This window comes from Hypanus sabinus, unplaced genomic scaffold, assembly GCF_030144855.1.
Source record: "Hypanus sabinus isolate sHypSab1 unplaced genomic scaffold, sHypSab1.hap1 scaffold_548, whole genome shotgun sequence".
NCBI lineage: Eukaryota > Metazoa > Chordata > Chondrichthyes > Myliobatiformes > Dasyatidae > Hypanus > Hypanus sabinus.
In genome coordinates this window covers 252,094-259,398 of record NW_026781409.1, presented here as the reverse complement: position 1 = coordinate 259,398, position 7,305 = coordinate 252,094, and positions in this window count along the sequence as shown.

The window sequence follows — 7,305 nt, the reverse complement described above, 5'->3', positions numbered from 1 at the left end:
AATTTGTGCATAGTAACACTTTGCATCCGGTGACCACGATGCCAATAATATGCACCTAAATATACAGAAGGTTCGGTCTGACCCGTGGGTTGGAATTCTGAATTGGAGAAAGCACAATTTTGGTGGTATCAGAGTGGATCTGGCAAGTGTGGATTGAGACAGGCCGCTGTTTGTGGCGAAAGTGTACTTGGAAGGTGTGATGACTTCAAAAGCGAAATCCGTGCAACTAAAGGAAGACATGAAGTTCCTCTGATAGACAAGAGAGTTATTGAGAACTCCACAAACAGGATCCGAGCAAAAGGATTGCAAGGGATAAAACTGTATCACTGGAAGATCATAATGATCAGAATAGATCACTGAACCTACTTCTTCAGGCGGGATCTCTCCCACTCCGGGGAGCCGTCAGCAAGCCGATGGACAAGCGGTCTCCTCCTGCTTCTCAAACATACATCAGACACCGGCTGCAGAAGACGGTTCACAAACGCCCCCAACTTCCCTCAGAGGGAAATGGAGATAAATAAAAAAGGGGGACATTTAGTTTGAAGTTTGTTCCACTTTGACAGTGAGTTCAGAACGGGAGCGGGAGACCCGTCTCCCAGGTGGTACCACCCTCTCGGCTGGTCCGCCTCTGCAGTTGGGTGTAACCAGTGATTGACATCTCTTCGCATCAATGAAAATAACGTAGTTTGTAAATACTCTGTTGATAGTGACGGTGGGGGTGGAATGACGTGATTGTTACCTCAGCCGTTTACACGTCTGAAAGCCCGCCAGGCAGCGCGTTTGAGTGAACTCGGCCTTTTCTCCTTGGAGAGATGGAGGATGAGAGGTGACCTGATAGAGCTAGATAAGATGATGAGAGGCATTGATCGTGTGGACAGTCAGAGGCTTTTTTTTCCCCCAGGCCTGAAATGGCTACAACGAGACGGCATAGTTTTAAGGTGCTTGGATGTCAGTACAGAGAAGATGTCAGGGGTAAGTTTTTTTACGCAGAGAGTGGTGAGTGCGTGGAATGGGTTTCCGGCGACAGTGGTGGAGGCGGATACGATAGGATTACTTAAGAGATTCCTGGATAGGTACATGGAGCTCAGAAAAATAGAGGGCCATCGGCAACTCTGTCATGGACAGGAGCTTGCCTGTCGGTCCAACACCGTGTTGTCCAACTCACCGAGTTGGTCATAAATTGAATCCCCTGACGTAGCTGGGGCACATACTTAAAGCACAAAGTTGGAGGTAAATCGTTCATCAATTTAATGCTTGTTTTCAGCTCACCATATAAATAAAATTATGTCTCTCTTCGAATGCAGTCACTATACCAGCTTACATTATTTGAATGGTCAGAGCTTTTCCAGTCGACATATCAATACCGTACGCATAACTGGACCACACATACCTCAAAATTGAAGCTGTAGATAATGAAATCACGGCTGATCTGATCTGAAATTTCATTCCGTATCCCCCCATGTCCATCCCTGTAACCCACTGTTTATCAGGAATCTCGGCCTTCAACAGAATCAAAGGCTTTGCTTCCACTGGCCATTGAGGAGAAGAGTTCAGAACACCCTCAGTCAACACAGGAACTACATGTATCTGTCTGAAATTAGAAATTCTGAAAACGGAACGGTGTTTGCTGCACCGATCCCGCATCCTTGCTTTGAAACAGGTGCCGTTGTTCCAGAGATGTTCTTAAACTTTACTTAACCTGTGGAAAATGTCAATCGTGCAAACAAGTAACATTGAAAAACATGGAACCGAGAAAACCGGCCCACAAAGTTTTGCCGTACATTTATCCTACCTTAGAAATTGCAAGGGTTACCCATAACCCTTGATTTTTCTAAGCTCTATGTACCTATCCAAAAGTCTCTTATATGAGCCTATCATATCCACCTCCACCCCCGTTGCCGGCAGCCCATTACACCACTCACCACTCTCTGCATCAAAAAAAACTTACCCCTGACATCTCTTCTTACCTACTCCTAAGCAACTTAAACATGTACCCTCCTGTGGCAGCCATTTCAGCCCTGAGAAAAAGCCTCTGACTATCCGCACGACCACTGCATCTCACCATCGAATATAACTCTATCAGGTCAACTCTCATCCTCCGTCGCTCCAAGGAGAAAAGGCAGAGTTCACTCAACCTGTTTTGATAAGGTATGCTCCCCAATCCAAGCAACATCCTTGAAAATCTCCTCTTCACCCTTTCTATGGTTTTCACATCCTTCCTGTAGTGGGGAGACCAGAACTGAGCACAGGGTCCTATATAGCTGCAACATTACTTCTTGGCTCCTAAATTCATTTCCACGATTGATGAAAGCCAATACACACCAAATGCCTTCTTAATCACAGAGTGAACCTGCGCAGCAGCTTTGAGCGTCCTATGGACTCGGACCCCAAGATCCGTCTGATCCTCCACGGGGCCAAAAATCATACCATTAATACTATATTCTGCCATCATATTAGACCTACCAAAATGAACTATTTCACGCTTATCTGGATTGAACTCCATCTGCCACTTCTCAGCCCAGTTCTGCATCCTATCAATGTCTCGCTGTAACCTCTGACAGACCTCCACACTATTCACAACACCACCAACATTTGTGTCATCAACAAACTTACTAATCCATTCCTCCACTTCCTCATCCAGGTCAATTATAAAAACTACGAAGAGTAAGGGTCCCAGAACAGATCCCTGAAACACCCCACTGGTCACCATGCAGAATATGACCCGGCTACAACCACTCTTTGCCTTCTGTGGGCAAGACAGTTCTGGATCCATAAAGCAATGTCCCCTTGCATCCAATGCCTCCTTGCTTTCTCAATAAGCCTTGTATGGGTTACCTTATCAAATGCCTTGCTGAAATGCACATACACTACATCTGCATTTCTTACTTCAGAAATGTGTTGAGTCACAAGCTCAGAAAATTCTAACACTGGGAACAGAAAAAGCAAAGCCGCCAGAAATGGCTCAAAATAAACAAATATCTCCTTGATCGCTGATTCAATACAGGGACAACTTGTTTGGAAATAAAGATCCGAAATAAATATCCGAAGCTGAATTATTCTTAAGCCAATTCCCCAAGAGTGTGAGAGCTTTCTGACAGTGTAAATACTGTATACCGTTTCTTACAAGTAATCCCGCCCACAACCCCACACGTAAGCAGGCGACGTTGTGGATCGAGTCCCTTCATCAGGACTGGACTGGAATGGGGAAGAGGGCAGATGATTGACTGATTTGGAAGGTGCGGCTTGTTCTGTGAGACTCGGTGCTCAGGGTCTGCGAGCAAGCAGCTGCCTGTCTGTCACATTCCTTAGAACAGGGAGCGGCCGTTCCACTGAATTCAAATCCAAACCGGTTCAACAAAACACTGTTATTCAAATATGAAGAAAGTTTAATATTGCATTTAACCCCTTCTTCTACAGGGAAGAACAGTAGAACCAAAGGCACAATGTAAATAACATTACTGGGCTCTCGAATGTCGGCTGTACTATTTTCCATAGACGCTGCCTGGCCTGCAGAGTTCCTCCGGCATTTTGTGTCTGTTGTTCGGATTTCTAGCATTTGCTTTTTCCTCTTGTTTGAGAGAAATCGGTGACGGGTCACTGGCCCGTGGGATATTTCACATCTCACTACCGGGGTGAAAGACGCCCTCTGCTCCCAATCGGTAGAAACCACCCTCGTTTCTCTGAATCCATTTGGTCAGTAATTGACTCGTTATCATGAACTCCCTTCTCCCACGAAATTCACTCCCGATCCCGACCAAAGCTGAGCCTCGCTGTAAACGCTGAATAATTTTACAGAATCATAGGCAACATTTACCTCTGATGTTGTAACCGGACGGCGTTCAATATGGTCCCGGGAAATCACAGTCTGACTACCCGGGTGACCGACAATGTTCCTGCACCGATGTGCTCACCCTGTACGGAGAGTTCAGTCTGAGCTGCTGCTCCCGAGGCCACTCGGCTGTGATGTGCCCGCCGTTTATTACAGATGGACAGGGCCGGGTGAGCCGGGGTAGAGCGGGACTGCCGCAGTCCGGGTCACACTAACTCCCACCGGCTCAGGACGGGTCTGACAACGGGAGGAGGCGGGAGTGGTCACTCATTACAGATGGACAGGGCCGGGTGAGCCGGGGTAGAGCGGGACTGCCGCAGTACGGGTCACACTAACTCCCACCGGCTCAGGACGGGTCTGACAGCGGGAGGAGGCGGGAGTGGTCACTCATTACAGATGGACAGGGCCGGGTGAGCCGGGGTAGAGCGGGACTGCCGCAGTCCGGGTCACACTAACTCTCACCGGCTCAGGACGGGTCTGACAGCGGGAGGGGGCGGGAGTGGTCACTCATTACAGATGGACAGGGCCGGGTGAGCCGAGGTGGAGCGGGACTGTCGCAGTCCGGGTCACACTAACTCTCACCGGCTCAGGACGGGTCTGACAGCGGGAGGAGGCGGGGCTGGTCACTCATTACAGATGGACAGGGCCGGGTGAGCCGGGGTAGAGCGGGACTGCCGCAGTCCGGGTCACACTAACTCTCACCGGCTCAGGACGGGTCTGAAAGCGGGAGGAGGCGGAAGTGGGATCAATGTAGCAACCCCGAAGAGGAAAACAAACAGGCTGCGTTAACCTTTCTGTCCGGATTTCCGTGTGGATCTCTCCTTTTTCTTTCATCGCAACCAGTGGGGCGGAGTTTCTCTGTTTAACTCAGCCAATCCCAGGATGCGGATTTGATCGAGTCCCGGTTCTGGGAGGATCTGAGCTCCGCCCCGTGTGTAAACAGGACTGACCGGCGTAGGTACCGTTTCAGCTCAAACGTCCCTCACCTGTTCAGGTACAGGGAACTGACTTTCTTCTGAAATTAAATCAAACTCGTTCGGCTAAATGTATTCACACTCAACTGGAATAAATCTGATCAAAAATAGTCAGGAAGGAAAAGTTAAACTCCAGAAGTTTTGATCAAAGAGAAACACACGAGGGGGTGTTGGGCCTCCTAATGAGTATTAAGGCTAAAGACCGTAAGACATAGGAGTAGAATTAGGCCTTTCGGCCCTTCAAGACTGCTCTGCCATTTACTCATGTCTGATCCTTTTTCACCCCTCCTCAACCCCACTCCCTGGTGTACTACCCATAACATTTGATAGGTGAATGGGTCCCCAGAGCTTTTTGGGATTTACTCCATTTTATTTTACGAGGCAAGAGATGAGATTGCTGGGTCCTTGCCCAGTATCTTTCTGTCCTCTCAAGCCACCGGCGAGGCCCCGGAGAACAGGCAAGCCGATAATTTTGCAAATCTCTTTATGAAAGGATTAAGGAGAAAATCCTGGGAACTGTAGACCGATGGGTCTCACGTCAGGTGGAATGAAGTTGCGGAAGGAAATTATTCGGTTAGGGCTTTTGAGCATTAGGAAACCATGGCCTAATTTAGGAGAGCCAGCTTGGCTCTGTGTTTGTTAGGTCGTGTCGTACCAAATTGATTGAAGCTTTTGACAAGATGATGAGAGAGATTGATGGCGGTGGGGCACTGGATGTTGTCTACATGGATTTTAGTAAACCATTTGACCATCCCTTATGGGAGGCTAATCCAGAAGAGGAGGATGCACGGGATCCGCAGCGAATTCGCTGTTTGAATTCAGAACTGGTTTGTGCATGGACGACAGGTTGTAGCGGCTGAAGAGACTAACTCGAGGTGGTGGTCTGGAATTAGTGGAACTCCGCAGGCATCTGCATCGGGACCTCTGCTGTCTGTGCTGTGTATAAATGATCCGCAGAAAATGCAGAAGAGTCGGTTAGTACATCTACGTATCATACCAAGACCGGTGGAATTGTCGACTGTCAATAAATACAGCGTGATGTAGAACAGTCACAGATGTGGCTGAGAAATAGCACTTGGAGTTTAATCCAGATAAATCTGAGGTGCAGCTCTTCGATAGGGCAAAATGCAAGAAGACAGTACACTGTCAGGAACAAGATCCTTAACAGTTTTCCTGAGCAGAGAGATCCGTGATCCAAAGTCATAACTCAATGGAAGTGGCTACACAGGTCGATAAGGTTCAAAAAAGGTAGTAGGGATAGTCCAGGTAATTATAGAGCAGTGAGCCTTACGTCTGTAGTGGGAAAGCTGTTTGAAAAGATTCTTAGAGATAGGTTCTATGGGTATTTAGAGAATAATGGTCTGATCAGGGACAGTCAGCATGGTGTTGTGAAAGGCAGATCGTGCCTAACAAGCCTGATAGAGTTCTTTGAGGAGGTGACCAGGCATTTAGATGAGGGTAGTGCAGTGGATGTGATCTACATGGATTTTAGTAAGGCATTTGACAAGGTTCCACACGGTAGGCGTATTCAGAAAGATAGTGTACAGGATTGTCGAAGATTGCAGAGAGACATTGATCGGATGGAGAAGTGGGCTGAGAAGTGGCAGATGGAGTCCAACCTGGAGAAGTGTGAAGTGGTACACTTTGGAAGGACAAACTCCAAGACAATAAAGTAAATGGCAGAATACTTGGTAGTGTGGAGGAGCACAGGGATCTGGGGGTACATGTCCACAGATCCCTGAAAGTTGCCTCACAGGTAGCTAGGGTAGTTAAGAAAGCTTATGGCGTGTTAGCTTTCATAAATCGAGGGATAGAGTTTAAGAGACGCGATGTAATGTTGCAGCTCTATAAAACTCGAGTTAGGCCACACTTGGAGTACTGTGTCCAGTTCTGGTTGCCTCAGTATAGGAAGGATGTGAAAGCATTGGAAAGGGTACAGAGGAGATTTAGCAGGATGCTGACTGGTTTAGAGAGTATGGATTATGATCAGAGATTAAGGGAGCTAGGGCTTTACTCTTTGGAGAGAAGGTGGATGAGAGGAGACATGATAGAGGTGTACAAGATATTAAGAGGAATAGACAGAGGGGACAGCCAGCGCCTCTTCTCCAGGGCACCACTGCTCAGTACAAGAGGACATGGCTTTAAGGTAAAGGGAGGGAAGTTCAAGGGGGATATCAGAGGAAGGTTTTTCACTCAGAGAGTGGTTGGTGCGTGGAATGCACTACCTGAGTCAGTGGTGGAGGCAGATATACTAGTGAAGTTTAAGAGACTACTAGACAGATATATGGAGGAATTTAAGTAGAGTGTTATATGGGGGGCAGGGTTTGAGGGTCGGCACAACATTGTGGCCGAAGGGCCTGTACTGTGCTGTACTGTTCTATATTCTAAGGTGGTTAAGGAGGCTTATGGAACGCTTGGCAATATCAGTCGAGGCCTTGAGCTCAAAAGTTTGAGATTATATTGCAAATTTATAAAACTCTAATAAGGCCACATCTGGAGAAC